A 23610-nucleotide genomic window follows, 5' to 3' on the forward strand; every position below is an offset into this window, starting at 1 on the left:
TCACACTAAGACCCTAAACATGCCTGTTATTATTATTATTATTATTATTATTATTATTATTATTATTATTTTGCTTTTTGGGTCACACCCAGCGATGCTCAGGGGTTACTCCTGGCTTTGCACTCAGGAATTACTCCTGGCAGTGCTTGGGGGACCATATGGGATGCCGGGGATTGAACCCGGGTCGGCCGTGTGCAAGGCAAATGCCCTACCCGTTGTGCTATCACTCCGGCCCCAACCTGTTAGTATTATTAATGCAATTAACACGAAGGTGATTGGTCGAGTGTTATTGGAGCAATAAACGTACAGAGACACACAACCCCCCCGCCCCGCCCACCTCCCATCTCAAGCTCAATGCTGCAAGGCAGACAGGACCTCTGTGATTCTGAAAGAATCTAAGTGAAGCTGAATTGAGGCACTGAGAAGCTTCAGCCCACACAGGTGGCCCTAGCCAAGGAAACACTCTTCTTGGCTTCTAGCCTGCATGCCGAACACAGGACGTGGGAGTCCCAGGCGCGGAGGCCCCAAGATTGAGAAATCTGAAGGCTTGGCTGGGAGGCCAAGAGGGCAGACACCTGCCAAGGGCAGAGATATGTGTCAGCTGCCCCTCCCTGGCTCGCCTTTCCCCTGAAAAAAAAGAAATTAACCAGCCAAAGGGGCACCTTCCCCCACTCCCTAACACTCAGGCACTCAGACAAGTTTTTCCAGTTCTGCAGATGGTTCTGTGAGAGCACCAGACACACCCCTAATGATGGGCCACCAGCTTCTGCCAATCCAGACCTTGGGAGCTCACTCCCTCATGGGGCCCCAGGAGCCAGGGAGGGGTTCCCCCAGAGAGAGATAGCTGGGAGAGTTCGGGCCCAAAATGATGGGGATTTCGCATAACCACGCTGAGAGGAGGAAGTCATGTGGGTTCTGAAATGTGGCCCATCGGAGGAAGCCTCCTGTCTGATTTGTGAGAGAGAGAATATTAAATTTATTTATTTATTTATTTATTTTTGCTTTTTGGGTCACACCCGGCGATGCACAGGGGTCACTCCTGGCTCATGCACTCAGGAATTACCCCTGGTGGTGCTCAGGGGACCATATGGGATGCTGGGAATCGAACCCGGGTCGGCAAACGCCCTCTTCCCTGTGCTATCGCTCCAGCCCTCAGAGAGAATTAAATTTAAAACAAGTATTCAAGTATTCTTGGGCGGGGGAGATGGCTGGACAGGTTGGGATGCCTGCCTTTGTTTAGAGCACGTGCCAACAGGCCTGGGTTGGGTCCCTGCCCACATCAGAAAAATACCCTAAGCGCTGGGGGAGCGACCTCAGAGAGAGAGAGAGAGAGAGGGAGAGAGAGAGAGAGAGAGAATGGGATCAGAGAGATAGTACAGTGCGTAGGGCACTTGCCTTGACTTGCCTTGCCCGAGGTCCGACCCAGGTTCGATCCCCGACATCCCTTATGGTCCCATGTGCATTGCAAGGAGGGATTCCTGAGCACAGAGCCAGGAGTAAGCCCTGAGCATTACTGGGTGTGGCCCAAGAACCATAAAGGGAGAGGCAGAAAGAAAAGAAGGGAGGAACTTTGTAACTGTATCACTTAGTGGTTTATTAATAAAAAGGAGGAGGAGGAGGAGAGCAGGAGGAGGAAGAGGAGGGGAGAGGAGGAGAGAAAAGAAGAGGAAGAGGAAGAGGAGGGGAGGAAAGAGGAGGACAAGGAGGAAGGGGAGGAAGAAGAAGAAAGAGAAGGAAGTGGAGGAAGGGGTGGGGGAGAGGGGAGAGCAGAGAGGGATGACAGGAGTGACAGCACAACGCAGAGGCACTTGCACACAGCCACGCTGGGCTCGATCCCTGGCGTCACATCCGGTCCCCTGAGCCCACTTTGCTACTCCACACACCCTCCTCGGGATTCACAGAGTGAGACATACGAGCAGAGAAGTCCCAGACTTGGCCACTTGGCCCCAGGCCCTCTGACTTGTCACTAAACATGTCTCTGGAGCCCAGAAGGGTGACTCAGGCCCAAGTCTCCACTGCCGCTGGCACCCCACTGGGCTGCGGCCAGGATATCCAGGAGAAGTCAGTCCAAAGGAAGCCCAAGTGCCACCAAGGAGGGTGCCCAGCCCCAGGGGACGGCCATGGCTCCCAGCACGACTTTTCCTGCACTCAGATTAATCCTGGGGGGGTGGGGGGTGGAGCGATGGCACAGTGAGTAGGGTGTTTGCCTTGAACTAGGCCAACCCGGGTTCGATTCCCAGCATCCCATATGTTCCCCCAGCACCGCCAGGAGTAATTCCTGAGCACAGAGCCAGGAGTAACCCCTGTGCAATGCTGGGTGTGATCCAAAAAGCAAAATAATAATAATAATAAATAAAATCCTTGGGATTTTTGACGACTGCAGGTGAGTGGCCTGTCCAATGGGACCTGCCTCCAAAAATCGACACACTTGCCTTTCTATTTGCTGCCTCCCTGCTACAGAAAGTAAATCCTAGTAAAGAAAATCCTAACAGACATCCTTCTGCTTAAGCCCCTGAGTTCTTGGGGCCAGAGCGATAGTACCACAGGTAGGAGGTGCGCCTTGCGTGCAGCCAACCCAGGTTTGATCCCCGGCATCCCACAGGGTCCCCTGAACACCACCAGGAATGATTTCTGAGCAAAGTCAGGAGTAAGCAGTAAGCACTAAGCATCACTGAGTGTGACAGACACACACACACACACACACACACACACACACAGACCTGGAGTTCTTGCCAGATCATTCAAAGGATTTTTTTTGGGGGGGGGGCAGAGGAGAACTTGGGGCCACTCCACGCAGTGCTGAGAAGGCTACATCTGGCTCCGTGCTACGGGGGCTAATCCCCTGGGAAGTGCTGGGGCCAGAACCTGAATCAGCTGCAAGCAAGGCAGACACCGGACGCTCCGTACTCTCTCTCCGGCCCACAGGTACGTTTAACGATGTGTCCGCTGTCTAGCATCCTTGTTTATATGGTTTAGCTATTTCCACATTTCTGGCCAAGATCTTATATCAAGTCTCTGTTAGAAGCAGAGATAAAAAGAGAAATCAGCCGAGATAAAGAAGCGAGAAGAATCTGTCCGCTGCCAGTTTAGACCCGCTGACCTTCAAAGGAGCCCCCTGCCCGGGAGCAGAGGAGCGAAAGAAGGGGGGCGCGCAGACCCCCTGAAATACCTCCTCTTATAAATAAAAGCTCCTTAAGGAACTCTCTTTACTGGGCCGGCTAAAAGGACTCAAAACAACAAAGTGCCCCAAAGGCCAGGGTTGAACACACGCTTCCTGTTTAGAGTGAATCAATTCCCCAAATGCAGGACAATTAGATTTTCATGAAAGTCTCCACTCTCGGTTCTTGCTGGAGAGCATGTTGGCTAAGCGGGCTTAACCCTTTCTAGAACTGTGATATCGACAGAGCCAGCTGCTGGACAGAGACCAAATTCCCATTCTTTCGTTTCGTCTTTGTTTGGGGCACACATTCAGCTGTACTCAGGGCTGACTCCTGGTCAGGGCACAGAGGACCCTATGCAGAGCCAGGAATCAAACTTGGGTTGGCTGTGCGTAAGTCAAGTGCCTCCCCCACGACCATCTCTTCATCCACCCACCCACCCCAATTCTCTTTTTTTTAATTTTATTTATTTATTTAACAATAGGTCTCATTCCCCTGACCTTGAAAGAACCTCCAATCGTTGGGAAAGACAAGAAAGGAGAACCTGCTAAAATCTCAGGGCTGAGTGGAATAGAGACGTTACTGGTGCCCACTCGAGTAAATGACCAACAGCAGGATGATAGTGATACAGTGATTTATTTATTTAGGCTTTTTGCTTCACACTAGGCAATCGCAAGCATTACTCCTGGCTCTGCACTCAGGAACTACGCCTGGCATTGCTCCGGGACTATATAGGATGCTGGGGTCTGAACTCGGGCGACCGCGTGCAAGGCAAACTGTACTAACGGCTCCAGCTCCCCGATTCCCATTCTTTATATTCATCATCACCCTTGTTTCCTCCTCATCTGAATGCCGAGCCCTTCCGTGGGATGTGTAAACGGTGCCAATTCTCTGGGGCCAACGAGACAGCTCTTTGCGTTGCATGCAGGAAACCTGGATTCGATGCCCCCCCACTTCGTAACCCCAAGCATTGCAGCACCCAAAGCAGCCCCCTGGGGACCACTAGGATGTGGCCCAAACCCTCTTAGAGAAAAACAAGAGTGTGATTCTGCAGCCTTGTTAAAACCCGACTGACTCAGACACCAGAAGAAGGGGGGTCGGGGGACAGAAAATCTCTAGTTGAACAGTCTTCCACGACTCTGCCCCCAGGCTGAAGCTCGATCCCCACTGATTGAACCCTGGAAGCCCCACCATCTGCATCTCTCCTAAGTTTCCTAACACAGCTGTTTGGGGCATTCAATATTCCAACACCAAACCCACCACCACTGTGACCTTCCCCTCCACCATGGTCCCCGGTTTCCCACCCACTACCCAAGCCTGCCCACTTAGCAGGCACAAAATAATTTATTTTATATTGCTTGTTACAACTAAATGACTAATGGAATTAATAAAAGAAAAAGGGAAAGGAAAAAAGAAAGAAAGAAAGAAAGAAAGAAAGAAAGAAAGAAAGAAAGAAAGAAAGAAAGAAAGAAAGAAAGAAAGAAAGAAAGAAAGAAAGAAAGAAAGAAAGAAAGAGGGCTGGAGAGATAGTACAGCGGGTAGGGCGTTTGCCTTTCACGCGGCCGGCCCGGGTTCAAATCCCAGCATCCCATATGGTCCCCTGAGCATGGCCAGGGGTAATACCTGAGTGCAGAGCCAGGAGTAACCCCTGTGCATCGCCAGGTGTGACCCAAAAAGCAAAAAAAAAAAGAAAGAAAGAAAGAGAGAGAGAGAGGAAGAAAGGAAGGAAGGAAGGAAGGAAGGAAGGAAGGAAGGAAGGAAGGAAGGAAGGAAGGAAGGAAGGAAGGAAGGGAGAAAAAGAGAAAGAAGAAAAGAAAGAAGAGAGAAAGAAAGAAAGAAAGAAAGAAAGAAAGAAAGAAAGAAAGAAAGAAAGAAAGAAAGAAAGAAAGAAAGAAAGAAAGAAAGAAAGAAAACTTCTGTTTAAAGAAAATATTGTGAAAATTGTTCTAGCTCACAATGAGGTCTTTAATCATTGTCTGATGGTTTATGGAGCTGTTTATTGCTAGTTAAACCTACTGTGTTATTGTTTTTGTTTACTGGCCTAGTTGGCTCCTGGCTACTTTCCCATCTAATCTGGCGGGTCCTGCTGGGCCGTGAGTAGTGTGGTTTGGAGGCATCATGCAGCCACTATGCGGCCAGGCTCTCGGGGATCTGTAGAAATGTATCAGTGCGTTTCCAAGACGGCAGATGGGGGATGTAGCCGCGGCTGCAGAAGCTTCTGGAAGTACAGGGGCGGAGGGGAAGGCTGCCTGTCTCCACTCCGGGAAGACCCCAGAGTTTTCAGCCCGAAAACTGGTGCTCATCTGTGGAATATAGAATAATAGACTAGGAGTCTAACACCCAAGAATAGTAGAAATAAGTACCAGGAGGCTGTCTCCATGGCTTGGAGGCTGGTCTCTCATTCTGGGCAACTCAGAGAAGGGAACACCAAGTAAAATGTGGTTGGAGGTCATGCGGGGGAAGGGTGATGCATGCCGAATGTAGACTAGAGACTGAACGCAATGGCCGAGCAACACCTTTATTGCAAACCACAACACCTAATCAGAGAGAGAACAAAAGGGAATACCCTACCATAGTGGCAGTGTGGGGTGGGGGGAGACGGGACTGGAGAGGGTGGGAGGGATGTTAGGTTTACTGGTGGTGGAGAATGGGCACTGGTGAAGGGATGGGTTCTTGAACTTTGTATGGGGGAAACATGAGCACAAAAATGTATAAAAGTATAAATCTGCAACTGTACCCTCACAGTGATTCACTAATTAAAAATAAATAAATTATTAAAAAATTGAAAAAAAGAAAACTGGTGCATCTGGAATTTTCATCTCTGCATCTCTGCATCTCTGGCATCTCTGCAGACCTTCCTCGTGAAGGCGTGGAGCTGGGCCCACTGGCCGTGAGGTGTGGGTGCAGCTGCCAGGGCATCCAGCAGGAGCGGGACCCCAGCCCCTATGTCCTCCTCCCCTGGGGGCCCCAGAGATTTCAGCCGGGAGACTGGTATGCCCGTATCGGTTAGCAGTGTGGTTTTCCTCTCTCCCGAGACGGGTCGTGGACGGTGAGGCTGAGTCAGAGAGTGTCCGTGAGGGCGCCTGTGGGATCCAAGACTTTCCCTGAACTGCTTCCCTTCTCTTCACTGCTGATGGCGTTGATGCTGGGGCCTGGGGCTGGTACACTCGGCGGCAGCTGGGAGGGCGCCCACCCGGCTGTGGTGTTCCTGGGGCTTTGCCTCTTTTGGATGCTGCTCTGCATACACACGCTCACCGATCACGGGGGGGGGGGGGGGGCTGCGCTTCCTGCCCCCCCTCCCCGCCGCTTGTGGGGGAGGCGCCTCGCTATGAGAAACACTGGTGGCACCAGAGGCACGAACGACAGAGCTGTCGGGCTCAAACCCCGGCACAGCTAGCAACACACTGGCACGTGTGGGGATTTGAACACGTGACGTGACGTTTGCAGGCCAGAACCTCTAAGACTGGAGTTCTTCCTCCAGGCCCCGGTGGGGAGCACTTGGATGAATCTGCTGAGTGAGCAGTCTGCTCAGCGTGAGCTGAAAAGCCATGGGGAGTCTTCTGGAAACTTCTCCTTCATGGGAAAGAGGCTCCCCGCTTTGCTGCAGCCCACATCCCTCGAAAGTTCTGGGGACTCCAGAGCCCCGTCCCCCAGCTCTAGCCTCATGCTCTCAGCTGCTAATGCAGTGGCCGCCCCTCACCAACCTCAGCTCCCCGTGCTCCTCCTCCACACCCCTTCCCTGCCGGCACCCCTCTCTCCTGCATCCTTGACCCTCTCTCCATCTCTCTCTTGTTGTTGGCTATGGGCTTTAAAAACCAAGTTGCTCCCCAAACATGAACTCCCCACTTTGTTGCGGGGGCGGGGGGTGGGGGAAGGGGGGGAGTCCCAGCTGGACTCCTTTGGCTGGAATCATAAGCCTGGACCCAGGAGCAAAGAGGACCAGGTGAGAGGGCGAGAGTTCGGAGAGGGTTCTTTCCTCCTTGGCGGAAGCAGGACCGACAGAGGCTGAAGACTCCTCAGAGAGCACGAGAAGGGCCAAGCCTTCTCCGGAATGCACACGGCCGAGAAACGGGAAGAAACAGTCTGTCCTCGACTGACCGGATGCAGTGACTGTAGGGACCAATGAGTATGTATCTAGGAGACAGACAGCAAAGTGCACGTGGCTGGCAGGAAGGTGAGTTCCCTGACGGTCCCCGTGTGTGTGTGTGTGTGTGTGTGTGTGTGTGTGTGTGTCTGTGTCTGTGTGTGTCTGTGTGTGTGTGCCTGTGTGTCTGTGTGTGTGTCTGTGTATGATATGTGTCAGTTAAAAGCAAGGGAGCATCTGGAATCTCGAGCCTTGAGACCACCTCCCGACAAGGAGATTGTACTAAAATATCCTGAACATCAGCAGATGTGCACAGCCATAAAAGCCCCCCCACAACCCTCTAATTCCAAATACTCTCAGAAGAGAAACCGCCCCCACCACACACACACACACACACACACACTGAAAATAAAACTCTGGAAATTAGCTAAGAGCTGAGCGTTGGGGTGGATATGTTCAGCCAATATGAGTAGCGACCCGAGACTTTAAATAGAGGGATGTCCTAGATTCTGGATAAAGGAACACAGAGAGCAAAGATCAGCAAACTTTTTCTTTCTTTTTCATTTTTTTTAATTTTTCCGATTTTAGGCACCATGATTTACAAGATTGTTAATGACAGTGTTTCGTGCCAACAGAGTTCCTCCAACACCACCCCCTGGACCGTCAGCAAACTTTGCGTGAGAGGCCAGAGAGGAAATATCTCTGCAGCTCGGGGACCCGTTCCTCCTCTGCCTGTCTGAAGCAGCAGCACGAAGGGCCGGAGGGAGAGCTGCAAGGGCCAAGGGCAGCCTGTGCATGCACGCGGCAAGGGTGCAAGCCCAGCACCCCCTGGCATAGCCCGTGAGCGCCGCTGAGTATGGCCCCAAGCCAGAGGCCCCCAAACAGCACACATGCAGGTGCCCCCACTCTGGGGGGCTGCCTCTCAGCTGCAGAGCGGCACCATCTTCCCTACACAGAGATGCGTCTCCACAGCCTCCCTCCGACCCTGTTCCCTCCCCATGGCCTCTCTGTCCTCCTGGCTGCTCCCCCGGTATGGCGCTACTCTCCCTGAATCCACAGAGTTCTCACCCATGCCCCCAGAATATTCTAGGGGGCCCAAGAAGGGATATCTGGCCCCAAGGAAGAAATGCTACTTGGCAGAGGCCCGTGTCTGTTGGTAGAGCACACGTTTCATTTATTCTCTGACTGTTGACTCTCTCCCTCTCTCTCTCTGTTTGTTTTCTTCTGTCTATCTCTCTATCTCCATCTCTCTGTCTCTCTTCATGTCTGTCTCCCTCTTCCTCTCTCCTCCCCCCGCCCCCAACATTCTCTTTGAAATCAGTGTTCTCCCTCAAAAAAGAACTCTTTGCTTCACTAACAAAACTGAGACGGGGGACCAGAGCAACAGCCCAGTGCAGAGGGCGTTTGCCCTGCACATGGTCAGCCTGGGGTCGATCCCCGGACCACACATTGTCCCGAGCCCCTCAAGGAGTGACCTCTGAGCACGGAGCCAGGAGTGAGCCCCTGGGGGCTGCTGAGGTGTTTCCCAAATACCAAAAATAAATAATAAAAACAAGCAGCTGGAGTCACGATAGCACAGCGGGGAGGGCACTTGCCTTCACATGGCCACCTCAGGGTCGGTCCCCAGCATCCCTTGTGGTCCCCAGAGCCTCACCAGGATTGTGATCCCTGAGGATAGAGCCAGGAGTAAGCCCCGAGTACCGGCAGGTAGGGCGCAAGAGAGACAGAGACAGAGACAGACATTCAAGTCCCCAAGTTACTCAAGACTCTGCACCAGACACACACATGTGCACACACACACGCACACACACGCAGACACACGTACATGTGTGCACACACATGCATGCATGTACACAAGCGCGAGCACGCACACACATGTGCACACACATGCACACACGCGCACACACATGCATGCATGCACATAAGCTTGAGCACACGCGTGCACACATGTGCACACACATACATGCATGCATGCATGCACACAAGCGCGAGCACACACACATGTGCACACACATATATGTATGCATGCACACAAGCGCGAGTGCACACACACACACACACACACACACACAAAAGTGCCCCCTGCTTCATGCCCTAGTAGCTGGGTTACGTCACCTGCACACATTCAACATCAGGAAGTCGGCAAATACCATGGTTGTCAAGGCAGCAGTGCTGGGGAGAATTCCCCTGAGTTCATGCAGAGACCCCCAGAGCAAGGCCCAGGGCACGGGGCAAAGAGCCGAAGCGCGTTTGGACTTGGCGCCTCGGCCGTGCTCCCATCTGCACTCCAGCACAGCCCTCCTGAGCCCCACGCACGCACGCGGCTGGGGAGCACGAGAGAAGATTCCAGAGCGGCAGGCGGGGAAAGCGAGCGCGCCACGCCCCGAACACGGCCTGAGCGCCTTTCCTGGCGGGGCCTGATGTCAAGGTTGCCGTTCTCCTCATCTGGCTTCCCTTAAGGGCCCCAGGGAGCGGCGGGGGGAGCCCCAGCGCTGTACTAATCGGCAGCACATGGCCGAGTCCCGCCCAGATGGTTCTCATCAGAGTTAAAAGAGAAAACGGTCCTTCTGCCTCTCCAATCGCGCAGCGCACAGTCCCCGGGGACGTGAACCGCTCTCGGAAGGAATCGGCCCCCATGGGGAAGGGCTGACGAACAGCGCGGGTCGGAGGAGGAGGTTGGGGGGGCTGTGCAATCCATCACGGGAGCACCAGGTCAGCCGAGGACCCGCCACGGCCGCTGCCGCCACCACCACCACCTCGTCTCACGTCCAGCTTGATGACTTCCAGAGCCAGGAAGTGAGAAGAGCAGGAACAATGGCAGCTCCTGCCCGACAGGTGTCCGCGCAGTTGGACCCAGAGCAGAGGAAGGAGGAATCCTCTCTTCTGCCGCCACGGGGGCAGATGGATGCAAGCGGAGGCTATTTCCTCCGCGGGCAAGAGCCCAGGGAAGAGGAACTGGAAAAGGTCACGTCCAAACACATCCATCAGCCGCACGGAGAGAACCCCAGAAGGCGCAGGTGGACAGTCTCAAGCCCACTTGAGAAGGGGGTGGGGGAACTCCCTGGGATTAGGTACCGTGAGAAGGACCCGGGGAAATTCCGTCCTGGGTTGAGGAGAGGTGGAGCTGGGCTGGGGAGGGCGGTAAGGGTGGTCAGCGGGGTCCATGGAAGCAGGAAGCCACTAGAAACTGTACACCCTTGGGGACATGAGGGGTGTTCTCTGGGATTCTTCCAACAAGGAGCGGCTCTGGCCCTGAAGAGCCAGAATCCACCATCCGCAGGAGACACAGGCTGGGAACTGGTGGCCAAGCTGTTTGGATGTTGCACTCATAGCACTGATGATTTTATTAAGCATAATACTGCGGCTCACAATAACCTTCACAGGGGCTGCTGAAACAGCTGTTGTGCCTTCCGGAGATGAGGGCGAGAGGACCCTCTAAGCCAGGGCTCCCCGCCAAACGGCAAAACAAAATTACTCAATAATGGGACTGGAGCAATAATACGGCAGGTAGGGCATTTATTTGCCTTGCACGTGGCTGAACCAGGTTCCGTCCCTGGCACCCTCTAAGGTTCCCCCACAGCCTGCCAGGAATAATTCCTGAATGTGGAGCCAGGAGTAACCACGGAGCATGGCCAGGTGTGACCAAAAACAACAAAAAAAATCACTCAATGCTCTCCTGAAAATCTACCTTCTTGAAGCAAACAAACAGAAAGCAACCCCCGATAGCATGCAAAGTTGATACTGCATCCTGCCCCCATTCCCGGCTTGTTCTGGTACCCCCGGGGGGCGGGGGAGGCATCACCTACTGTGGGAATGCCTGGTCTAAGTAACTGCACTTGGAGTTGGAGCGATAGTACAGCGGGTAGGGTGTTTGCCTTGCACACAGCTGACCTGGGTTCAATTCCCAGCATCCCATATGGTCCCCCAAGCACCTCCAGGAGTTATTCATGCATGCAAAACCAGGAGTAATCCCTGATTGCCGAGTGTGACCCAAAAAACAAATAAATAAATAAATAGGAACTGCACTGCTGGGTGACTTTCTAGAAACCAAAGGTGTGCAAAGAGCTCCAGGTTAGGGCTGGAGCAATAGCACAGCAGGTAGGGCATTTGCCTTGCACGCAGTCGACCCGGGTTCAATTCCCAGCATCCCATATGGTCCCCTGAGTACCGCCAGGAGTAACTCCTGAATACATGAGCCAGGAATAACCCTTGTGCATTGCCAGGTATGACCCAAAAAGGAAAAAAAAAAAGAGCTCCAGGTCCAAAGCAGCCGTGAGCAAGAACCTGAGTGGTTCGAGAATCAACCTCGAAAAATATGATGCCACAGAATCATCACAGATAGATAGAGGCTAACTGAGAACTCAGAGGTCTTCTAGGAACAGGGGGAGGGCAGATGTCCCTTTCGGCCTGAAGGTACTGCAGCCCGCAGCCACACCCAACACCGTCTGGCACAGAAATGACCCAGTTCCATAAACTGAATCTCATCAAGTCACCAAGCCACCGAGCCATTCCAGTTCCATAGCTCCAGGATGAGGCAGCCACATAGGAAGCCATGCCACACCTCCATTTCAACATACTGAAAACCCAGTAGAAGCACAGCAAATCTGATGGGAAGTTGTGTAGAAGACCAGTGAGCTCAATGAGAAAAATCACTGTCACTGTCACTGTCATCCCATTGCTCATCGAGTGGGCACCAGTAACGTCTCCAATGTGAGACTTGTTGCTACTGTTTTTGGCATATCAAATACGCCACGGGAAGCTTGCCAGGCTCTGCCATGTGGATGGGATACTCTCGGTAGCTTGCCGGGTTCTCCGAGAAGGACAGAGGAATTGAACCCAGGTCAGCCGTGTGCAAGACAAACTCCCTAACCGCTGTGCTATTGCTCCAGTCCATTGAAAAAATTAAAAAAAAAAGAAGAAGAAGAAGAAACCCACACAGAGATGAGTCAACGAGTACCAAAGAGCTCAGTAAATGCTCTGACAATGACTTCAGTAACACCACTGTGAGATGTAACAATAATCACAAATTGACTTTCGTTGGTATATTCTTTGATAACTGCACTTGCCTTTTTCTTGTAACAAGCAACATGACGTCAATTTGTTTGTGCCTCCTAAGAGGATAGGCTGGGGACATGGGTGGAGGCAAAGGCACACTGGTGGTGGGATTGATGTTGGAACACTGAATGCCCGAAACAACTGTGTTATGAGTCACTTTGTAAAGCGCAATGTTATAATCAAAACAAGTAGCTCCCCCACCACCAGCTCTCTGTGCTTCTGAAAATCCCGGCAATCACGTCCAGGAACCACCTCCACCGCTAGGTAAGTTCATCTACTAGCCTTGCTTCAGAGAACCACACATAAATCTCCAAAGACACCAACTAGCTGAAAAAATATCTTAGACACCTGTTCTCAGCAGAGACATCCGGGGCATTATGGAGGAAGGAGGGCCAGCACCCACCTACACCCCCCCAAAAAAAAAGTGGCAACCGCTCGCTCCCACCAAAGTCAGCAACATGCTTCTGGCCAGACTCATCATCTCGGGACCGAATCTCAGAGAAACTTACCTTCTGGAACTCCGGTACACGAATCCCTGTAACTAAAATCTTCTCGGATTCATGATGAGCTACCTCCCCCTACCTCCCTGTGCTTCCAGAAGCCCTAGGAGTCATGTCCACACCCCACGTTAAAATTTTAACTGGGTTAAAAATTTTTTTTCTTTTTGGGTCACACCCAGCAATGCACAGGGGTCACTCTTGGCTCATGCACTTAGGAATCACCCCTGGCAGTGCTCAGGGGACTATATGGGATGCTGGGATTTGAACCCGGGTCGGCCACGTGCAAGGCAAACACCCTACCCGCTGTGCTGTATCACTCCAGCCCCAAACTGGGTTAAAATTTAACCCAGTTAAAAATTTAACTCCCGCTGTACCTCTCATTTAAAAAGTTCTGCACTTCCTGGCACTGGAGACATCTCCAAACTCCACAACACTGATAATCCAGTAGTAGCACACCTGACTGGATGGGATGCAACATAGAAGCCAAGACAATCTCGACTAAAAACACAGTAACACAGAAGACTAAACCTGTAACAACACCTTAGTAATTCCTCATACAAGAACTTAATGTCCCCATGATGAGAAACAATTTATACTAATTTTCTTCTAAGGAAATATTTTGGATGATTCCCTTAGCAATTTATTGGTAACCAGCAATATAAAATAAATTCTTGTGGGCCAGCCATGGGGGCAGGCTTGAGGGGTGACTGGGAAAATTGGAGACAATGGTGGAGGGAGGGCGATAGTGGTGGGGTGGAACTTGTGTTGGAATACTGAGCACTGTAACTAATCATCAAGAATAACTTTGTAAACCAGTGCTTTAATAAAGTGTAGGAGGAAAAAATTTTTTTTACATATGTAGGCCTTGGGTTCGATTCCTCCGCCCCTCTCGGAGAGCCCAGCAAGCTACCGAGAGTATCCTGCCCGCACGGCAGAGCCTGGCAAGCTCCCCGTGGCGTATTCGATATGCCAAAAAACAGTAACAAGTCTCACGACGAAGACGTTCCTAGTGCCCGCTCGAGCCGATCGATGAGCAACGGGACGACAATGCTACAGTGCCACCACCGGCCTTACCTAGTTCATGCAAACTCCAAAATATATTAGCACAGAATCTTTTTAAGCTTTATTATTGACAGGTTGACATAATTACCATAATGAGATCCAAATACAGAATTTAATGCAACATATTTTAGATTCCGGAGTTGAAGTTACTTACGTAAATAAAATGGCTTTAATTTCCTTATTTACATTGGTTAAAATCATACAGCAATAACACATTGGCTTTCACTGATTTCTTTTCAGATCATTTTTTTTTTCCCTAGTCAATATTTACTGATGATCTTCTGATCATTCTATGTGCCGTTTCTTTGTTTTGCTGGAGCCAGCCATGCCAAGTAAATCTGTTACGTGCCAAAGGGGGCAGGCAGGGGCTGGGTGGGAAACTGGGGACGGGGCTGGAGGGACGGTCCCACTGGGGGGCTGGAACACCAAATGCCTGGTACAACTGTATTATGAGCAACTTTGTAAATCACAGTTTTTTAATAAAAATAAATTTTTTAAAAATGAAAACGATTTGGGCTGGAGCAATAGCACAGCGGGTAGGGCGTTTGCCTTGCATGCGGCTGACCCGGGTTCGAATCCCAGCATCCCATATGGTCCCCCGAGCACCGCTAGGAGTAATTCCTGAGTGCAGAGCCAGGAGTGACCCCTGTGCATCGCCGGGTGTGACCCAAAAAGCAAAAAAAAAAAGAAAGAAAACGATTCAAAAATTTTAATTTAAATGGAAACAAGAAAGAAAGTAGAAACCTTCATTGGAACCGTAATCCTCGAGTGGAACTGGGTGGGAAACAGCTGCCACCCCCATGCTCCTCAGGGGCGCCAACCACCCCATCACAGGGGCACGGCAGCCTCCTCTTCCCACCTTCTCAGCCTCCACGCCCTTGTCTTCTCGCTGCAGTTCTCTCCAGGGCCCTTGGACTCTGCTCAAGCAGCCCTGCACCGGAGCACTGTCGTCCCGTTGCTTATCAATCGGCTCGAGCGGGCACCAGGAACGTCTCCGTCGTGAGACTTGTTGTTACTGATTTTGGCATATCGAATATGACACGGGGAGCTTGCCAGGCTCTGCCGTGCAGGCAGGATACTCTCGGTAGCTTGCCGGGCTCTCCGAGAGGGGCGGAGGAATCGAACCCGGGTCGGCCGCATGCAAGGCAAACACCCTACCCGCTGTGCTATCACTCCAGTCCCTGCTCAAGAAAGCATCAGGAATTCAGTGCTCTGAGCTCCTCTGACACCGGGGAGGAAAGCGGCCTTCCTCTGGCCTTAGGCCCGAGCTCCCTTCCTTCCCGAGTCTCCTTCTCAGTCACCGGCAATCAGAATCGTCTCCGACCTGGTTAGTGAACGTCGGCTGCAGGCCTCCCCACCTTCAAGACCCCCCCCACCAGCACTCTGGTTCATTCGCCCCCAGTGACGGAAGGATTTATCTAAACAAGACATGAGTGGTATCTGAATCTCTCTCTCTCTCTCTCTCTCTCACACACACACACACACACACAGAGTGAGACTAATATACAAGGGGGAGAAACAAGGGGGAGAGACAGAGACAGAGAGACAGAGAGAGAGGACAGGAGAGGAGAGGGGAGGGGAGAGGAAGGGAGAGGAGGGAAGGGAAGGCAAGGGGATGCCCCGGTCATAGAGGCAGGCTGGGGTTGGGGTGAGCTTCGGGGGGGAGCTAGGGACACTGGTGCTGGGAAATTACACTGGAGGAAGGATGGGGCTGGAACATTGTATGACTGAAACTGAATCATAAACACCTCTGCAATGCTCTCTCACAGTGATTCTATTGAGAGAGACAGAGAGAGAGAGAGAGAGAGAGAGAGAGAGAGAGAGAGAGACTGGAGCAATAGCAGAACAGGGAAGGCGGGTTTGCCTTGCATGTGGCCAACCCAGGCTCAATCTCCAGCATCCCATAGGGTCCCCCAAGCACCAAGGTCTGAGCACAGAGCCAGGAGTAACCCCTGAGCAGCGCTGGGTGCGACCCAAAAAGAAAAAAGAGAGAGAGAGAGAGAGAGAGAGAAAGAAACAGGACCAGGAGGACTGGTCCACAGTCGGAAGCTTGTCACAAGTGGTGGGGGAGGGGGGCTGTTAGGACAGAGAAGGGACCACCACAACAAGGACGGCTGGAAATGACCACTCTGGACAAGAACTGAGAGCTGGAACTAGGCAAAAGGACAAACACGAGAACCTTTCAGTACCTGTGGTGCAAACCGTAATGCCAAAGGCAAGAGAGAGAGAAGAACAGCGCCTGCCATCGAGGCTGGGGGGTGGGGGAGGGAGGGAAACTGGGGAGATTAGTGGTGGGAAATGTACACTGGTGAAGGGACGGGTGTTGGAACATTGTATGACTGGAACCCAACCATGAACAATTTTGTAACTGTGTATCTAATGGTAACAATTTTTTTAAATCAGTTAAAAAACAAAAGACATCAGGAATGTCACTCTCCCCTCAAAGACCTCCCACAGCCGAACACACACCCACCCACACACGTGCCAGTATTACTCAAAAAAGAAACACAGGGGTGCTGGAGCAATAGCACAGCGGGTAGGGTGTTTGCCTTGCACGAAGCCAACCTGGGTTTGATTCCCAGCATCCCATACGGTCCCCCGAGCACCGCTAGGAGTAATTCCTGAGTGCAGAGCCAGGAGTAACCCCTGTGCATCACCAGGTGTGACGCAAAAAAGAAAGAAAGAAAGAAAGAAAGAAAGAAAGAAAGAAAGAAAGAAAGAAAGAAAGAAAGGAAGGAAGGAAGGAAGGAAGGAAGGAAGGAAGGAAGGAAGGAAGGAAGGAAGGAAGGAAGGAAGGAAGGAAGGAAGGAAGGAAGGAAGGAAACACAGGGAGTAATGATTATGCAGTGGCAATAAGTATGTGATAAATTAAAATACCTTTTTGTTTGTTTGCTTTGCTTCAGACAAAGGTAGGGACAGGATTCGAGCAGATGGGAGGAGGTCTCTCTGCAGTCTGAAGCCACAAACCTGATTACACATGAACTTGACAGCCACAGACGGGAGAGAAGGAAACAAGAAGGCATTCTTACTTTGGTATGTCTACATAGTGGAATACTATGCAGCTGTTAGAAAAGACAAAATCATAAAATTTGCATATAAGTGGATGGACACGGAGCATACCATGCTAAGTGAAATGAATCAGAGAGAGAGGGACAGACCTAGCAAGACTGCATTCATTTGTGGAATATAAAGTAAAACAAACCATTGAAAGGATGAGTAAAGAGAAGCTTCTAAAATCTCAGGTCTAGGATGAACGGAGACGTTTCTGAGACTGCTCAAGAAATTCGATGATCAATGAGATGATGATGATGATGATGATGATGATGATGATGATGATGATGATGATAATGATGATGATGATGATGATGAATCCTTGACACTGACACTCAAGGACATTAGACATAAGGGTCAGGAGGATCGCTCCAGGACTTGGAAGCCGGCCTCACATGCTGGGGGGAAAGGCAGCCGGGATAGAGAAGGGACCACTCAGTGACTGATGCTTGGAGGGCTTGCTCAGGTTGGGAGATGCATGCTGAAAGTCGCTATCGACTAAACATGATGGCCACTTACTACCTGTATTGCAAAGCACAACACCCAAAAGGAGAGAGAGAAAGAGGGAATGTGCCTGCCACAGAGGCGGGGGCAGGGGGGTGGGCAAGAGGGGGGATGTGGGTGGTAGGAGAGACCCTGGGAACATTGGTGGTGGAGAATGGACACAGGTGGAGGGATGGGTATTCGATCACTGTATGACTGAAACCTAATGATAAAAGTTTGTAAGTCTTTAACTGTATCTCAATGTGATTCATTAAAAAAAAAAAAAAAGAAAGAAAGAAAAGGAATTCTTCTAGCACATGGTGCAAAACAAACAAGCAAGCAAAGCCAGCCCACCCCACCCCCGGACCGCCTGGGAGCTCAGAGGACCAATGCCCCTCACCAGAAACGCATTGTCAAGGGTAGGAGGAAAGCAGAAATGCGTAAATTTAATTAAAATCCTGGAAAGGGGAGGAAGGCCAATTCCACGTCTGCCGCGCCTTCGTTGCTGCTCGGGGCTGCTCAGAGCTGGCTGTGGGCGGCGAACATCTGCTCGGAGCTGAGAAGGGACGCTCGGGGCTTGGCTGGCCGCCCTGGGATGTGTGAGTCTGGTTCTCACCTCAGCAGCAGCCTCGGGCCTGGAACGGACTAACATTTGGGAGGTTTGCGAGACCCAAGTATTTTCGAGGAAGCCAAGACAAGCCTCGGTAATAACTGAGTGGTCTCGCCATGGTCCACCACCAATTAGGGCAGCTGCCTCCAACCGCGGCCCGTGGACAGGTTTCAGGACAGAGATTGGAAACCACTGGCCCAGTGGTTGGAAGGCCAGGCAAGCACCAGTGAGCAAGAACAAAAAGACCAGAGAGCGATGAAGTATTAGGTCCGACACGCAAACAAGACTTGGGAGGGCTTCCCTTCCGACAAAGGCAGGGAAGGGGGGCTGAAGCGATAGCACAGCGGGTAGGGCATTTGCCTTGCATGCGGCCGACCCCAGTTCGATCCCCAGCATCTCATAGGGTTCCCCGAGCACTGCCAGGAGTAATTTCTGAGTGCAGAGCCAGGAGTAACCCCTGAGCATTGCTGGGTGTGACCCAAAAAGAAAAAAAAAAAGCAGGGAAGGATTTAAGAAACTCCCTGTAGCAGCCTCTCAAGTGGATCAAATTAATACCGAATCTGATGAGAGCAAAAAGCCTGCCTGGCGGTGAATCTGCACACATCACAGGCATGGAGCCCCATCTCCCGAAGGTACGATTCACAAGAAGAACACGCCTGAGATCAAAGCTGAGAACAACCACTGCACACATTCCAGAACATTCTGGAACATTCTGTGGACAGGATGGTCCCTGTGGATGCTCCAACTGCCGCTGCCAACTACGCCTTACCTACATCCAGGAGGCCTCGCTGAGGGTTTTTAAGTTGGGACCATCTCCACAGCTGACAGAAGCCTCAGCTGAGGGAGAGAGGGCAGCACCCCACAGGGAACAGCCTGAGGGAGGCTGCGTCTTTGGGGCAGGGCAGAGAGAACCATGAGGATGGATGTCTCTCAGGCAGGAGTCTGGAGAGCACGTCTGAGCAGGGGGCAGAGGAAGGAAGAGGCCACCCGTCCACCCTTGAAACCTCGGGGAGTCCTCTGGGTTTGCTGTGGTGGGTGACCAGGAACTGGCATCAACAAGAGTCCCCCAGCTAGTGTTCTGAGAGGACCTGAGGGAGCACCGTGGCCGTCATGAGCTGGGGCTCAGACACCGGCCACAGAGCAGGTTTCAGAGTCAGCTGAGTCCTCCTCGCCCTCACAGAAGCCAGCCAAGGGACCGATGACCCGCGTCAGCATGAGGGAAGGAGGCGTCGGGCAGCGTCCACTTGCCCGCACAGAAGCTCTTGATCAGCATGTCCAGCAGTGAGCCCGGCCCCGCTGGAACTCTGAAGGGGGAGGGGTCCAAAAAGGCCACACCCCCGTGAGAAGGGAACCGAGGACCGACCTGCTCTTCAGAACCCCCTGGACACGCAGAAGAGCTCAGGAGTGCATAGCCGGGAGGGGCGGCCAGTCCTCGGAGGACTCTGCCACGTCATCCCGAGGCCGAAGGAAAGTGTGGTCAGCACTAACAGACCCCAGGGATGTGGCCGTCCAAGTGTTCCCAGGCCTGCTAGGACCCTCGAGCGGCCTCCCCAGGAAATCACGCCCTGGCTCCAGCCAGCATCACTCTTCAACCTGTGCGGGAGGGTCCCCTCGGCAGCCTCAGTTCCGAGCCCACTTGAGAACTTGGACAGGTGGTGACCAGCTGCCTCGAGCTTCCTCCCTCCTCTGTAACAGGGGGATGAAATAGGCCCGATGTGACAAGCGGCCAAGTAGGGGGACAGAACTCAGTCACGGAGCCATCACAGTCCTGCCCCTGGTGGACGCCTCGCAAACGGACCTGTTTGTTTGGCCAGTAAAATAATTCGAAGATTCACTGGCACTAATAAATGACAGATGCATCAACCTCAGACTAAATGGAGCGATGGCACAGCAGGCGCGGCGCTTGCCTTGCCTGCAGCCAACCCCGGTTCAATCCCCAGCACCACGTATGGTCCCCCAGAGCCAAGCCAAGTGTGATCCCTGAGCAGAGAACTGGAGTGAGCCCTAAGGACAGCCAGGTGTGGCCCTGAAACAAAAACATACCAAAAATAGGGGCTGGAGCCATAGCACAGCGGGTAGGGCATTTGCCTTGCATGCGACCAACCCAAGTTTGATTCCCAGCACCCTTTATGTCCCCCGAGCACCAACAGGAGTAATTCCTGAGTGCAGAGCCAGGAGTAACCTCTGTGCATCGCCGGGGTGACCCAAAAAAAAAAAAACAAAACAAAACAAAACACCCAAAATCAACAACAGAACACAACACAGAGAGATGGGCTCTAGATTCTTCAGAGACAGACACTGGTGCCGTTCCCTGGGGAACCGGGCCCTTGACCTGATGACCAGCCCAAGATACTGTGGCCACATACACCACACTGGCCATTAGGTTCAAAAGATGAACTAGTGGCAATGCAAGCCTCCACTCCTCGGCACCGGGTACCGCTGGGCCTGTCCTAAATAGGAGATGGTTTGTCTACCAACGCGCCATTTTCCATTTGCATTCAGAGATGAGAACCACTTCACGCAGAGGATCACACCCCCCAAATCTTGACCTTCATGATCAGAAATTCTCATCCGTTCCTCCCAGGGAACTGTTGCGATGAGGACCTCTCAGTGCTGATGTGACGGCACTTAAAAACGCTCTCTCTGCACATGAATACAGCAATGCCATGCATCCAAAATATGTATAGTAAGTTCATCTGCTCAGAACTGAAACACCAGGGCACAAAAGTTTTTTCATTGAAAGATGAAAAATACAACAGGGATCACAAAGATGCATAAGGAGTATCCTGTTAAGTGAAATGAGTCAGAAAGAGAGGGACAGACATAGAAAGATTGCACTCATCTGTGGAATATAAAATAACAGAGTGGGAGACTAACACCCAAGAGTTGTAGAGATAAGGACCAGGAGGTCTGCCCCACAGCTTGGAAACTGACCTCACGTGCTAGCGGAAAAGGCAGCTCAGATAGAGAAGGGAACACCAAGTAGAGGATGTCGGGAGGACCCAGTCGGGTTGGAAGATGCGGGCTGAAAGTAGACTACAGACCGAACATGATGGCCACTCAATACCTCTATTGCAAACTACAACACCCAAAAGGAGAGAGAACAAAGGGGAATGCCCTGCCGCAGAGGCAGGGTGGGGTGGTGGGGGATGGGGCAGGGGTGGTGAGAGGGATACTGGGATCATTGGTGGAGGTGAATGGGCACTGGTGGAGGGATGGGCACAGTATGAGTAAAATGCAAACACAAAAATTCATAAGTTTGTAACTGTACATCACAGTGATTCTCTAATAAAAAAATTAAAAGATGCATAAGGAAAGGGTGTCCCTAAATCTCACTATTCAGAGAACAAGAAAAACTAAAATGTGAGAAATAGTTCAATAAACTATCATAACATTGTAGGAAATGATGATGCAATTTTTTTCTTAAGCATGCCTTAGGAAAAGGCAACTTCTCAGGAGAGCCTACTAAATGGATTAGAAACAAATGAAAAACATATCCCTGATGTGACACCCAGAATGTCATGGTGCAGAAAACGGGCGTGGAGAAAGTTAGAAATTCCTTCAGGCCAGGAGGACCGCCCCAAGCCAGAGCATTACACAGTACAGTAAGTCCAGCACTTGCCTTGCACAGGGCTGGCCAACCCGGGTTCGATCCCCAGCATCCTATATGGTCCCCTAAGCCCCGCCAGGAGTGATCCCTGAGTGCAGAGCCCTGAGCATCGCTGGGTGTGACCCAAAAATCAATTAAAAAAGGAGAAGTGGGAGGCACAGCGCCGGATGGTCCCATCCACAGAACCTTTCTCCATCCAGACATCTCTGGATGCCCGTGAACAGCTCCAACATTCTTCGAGCTCTGGGTTATAAAAAGCAGCTGATTCTGTCCAGGAAATTTACTGAAGGCACATCTGGGAAAGGATTTTTCCAGCCATCATCCGTATGTGGTCAACCAGCTACCCTGGAGACTCTGAAGATAAATGATTTCAATGTACATTCTCAATAAGAGTGTCCAAGAGGAAGCACCCCACGGAGAATACAATTTTTAACGGAGGAGCCGGAATAATAGCAAAGCAAGTAGGGCATCTGTCATGCACATGGCTGACCAAGGCAACTTGGGCGCCATCTCTGGCGTCATTTTTTGGTCCCCAAAACCCACCAGGACTGATCCTTGAGTGCAGTTGTCAAGAGTAAGCCCTGAGCACCCCGGGGCATGGCCTCAAACCAAACAAACAAAATATTTAGACTGGAAATGACCAACTGACCTCTTCACGGGTTGCTATAATTATTGGAGGGAGTGCTTTTGACCCTCTCCAGGCTTCTTATGTCTTTGCTCAATGAGGGAGACTGATCCCCAAAACTTGACTTCCATACATACAGCAGGTACAATCATGCCCACCCCCACCCCCACCCCCGCTGGAAAAAAAAAAAAAATTTCATGCCTAGCCAGTTTTATCCAGGTGATACCAGAATGTAACCCTGGGTCTAAAGCGATAGTACAGTGAGTAGGGTGCTTGCCTTGCACGAAAACAACCCAGATTCGACCCCCAGCATCCCATAAAGATACCCAAGCTCACCAGGAGTGACTCCTGAGCACAGAGCCAGGGTAAGCTCTGAGCCAGGTGTGGCCTGAAAATAAAGACAAAACAAAACAACAAATGCAACCTTGGGGCCAAAGTGACAGTACAGCAGGGTTTTGCCTTGCATGTGGCTGACCCAGGTTCGATCCCCAGCGTCCCATAGGGTCCTCCAAGCACCGCCAGGAGTAATTCCTGAGCACAGAGCCAGGAGTCACTCCTGAGCATCACTGTGTGAGCCAAAAAGACAGAAGATCAAAAAGTAACCTTATTTGGATCTAGGGCCTTGCAGGTAGAGTTGTTAGGATACAATGACAGGGATTCTCGACCCTTTGTCTATGTCCTTTATCAGTCCCTTTATCAGTGCAAATCTCTTGACGTGACTTTACAAGAGACCACCCATGAGAGGCCCGTGAGGAGACGGGCAGTGGACAGAAGCGTGTCCTTGCTGTAGCTACACGCCAAAGAATGTTAAGAACTTCCAGGGCTGACGAGGAGAACAAAGGGAGGGTTCCTCCCGGACGCCTTCAGAAGCAAGGCCTGCCAACATCTTGACAGAGCTTCCGGGCTCCAGGAAGGTGAGGGAATCCATGTCTGTGGTTTCATTTTGTTTTGCTTTATTGTTTCCGTTTCCTGGGCCACACCTAGAAGTGCTCAGGGCTTCCTCCTGGCTCTGTGCTCAGGGATCTCTCCTGGCGAGGCTTAGGAGATGGTACGGGATGCCAGGCATAGCACCCAGGCTGGCTTGTGCAAGGCAAGCACTCTGCTACATACAGCACTACTGCTCCAGCCCAAAAGACCCTTTTGAGAAAGAGAAAAACAAGGGTGGGGAGATGGCACAAAGGTCAGGAGCACAGGCTTTGCATGCAGGAGCCCTGAGTCCAATTCCTAGCATGGCCTGATCCTCCAAGCCCTGATGAGAGTGGCCCCAAGCACAGAGTTGGGAGTAGCCCTGGGACTAGCTCCCGAGCCCCATCTGGGTATGGCCCAAAAACAAACAAGATGATGATATTGCTTTGGGGAGGCGGGTGATGAC

General features: G+C 51.7%; 1 protein-coding gene across 7 annotated transcripts in view; it reads right to left on the reverse strand.

Annotated features, from left to right (window-relative positions):
• The window catches only part of TIAM1 (TIAM Rac1 associated GEF 1), a 442353-nt gene that overhangs the window by 317295 nt on the left and 101448 nt on the right, over positions 1-23610 (reverse strand). For 2 of the 7 annotated variants that reach the window (XM_055127803.1, XM_055127796.1), the window contains exon 4: positions 16737-16841. The exons of the other annotated variants lie outside the window; for them this stretch is intronic. The gene's annotated coding sequence lies outside the window, so the exon portion shown is untranslated. The remainder of the gene's footprint in view (positions 1-16736; positions 16842-23610) is intronic. 7 annotated transcript variants of the gene reach the window in all.

The sequence above is a fragment of the Sorex araneus genome, chromosome 2 (assembly GCF_027595985.1).
Source record: "Sorex araneus isolate mSorAra2 chromosome 2, mSorAra2.pri, whole genome shotgun sequence".
NCBI classification, from domain to species: Eukaryota; Metazoa; Chordata; class Mammalia; order Eulipotyphla; family Soricidae; genus Sorex; species Sorex araneus.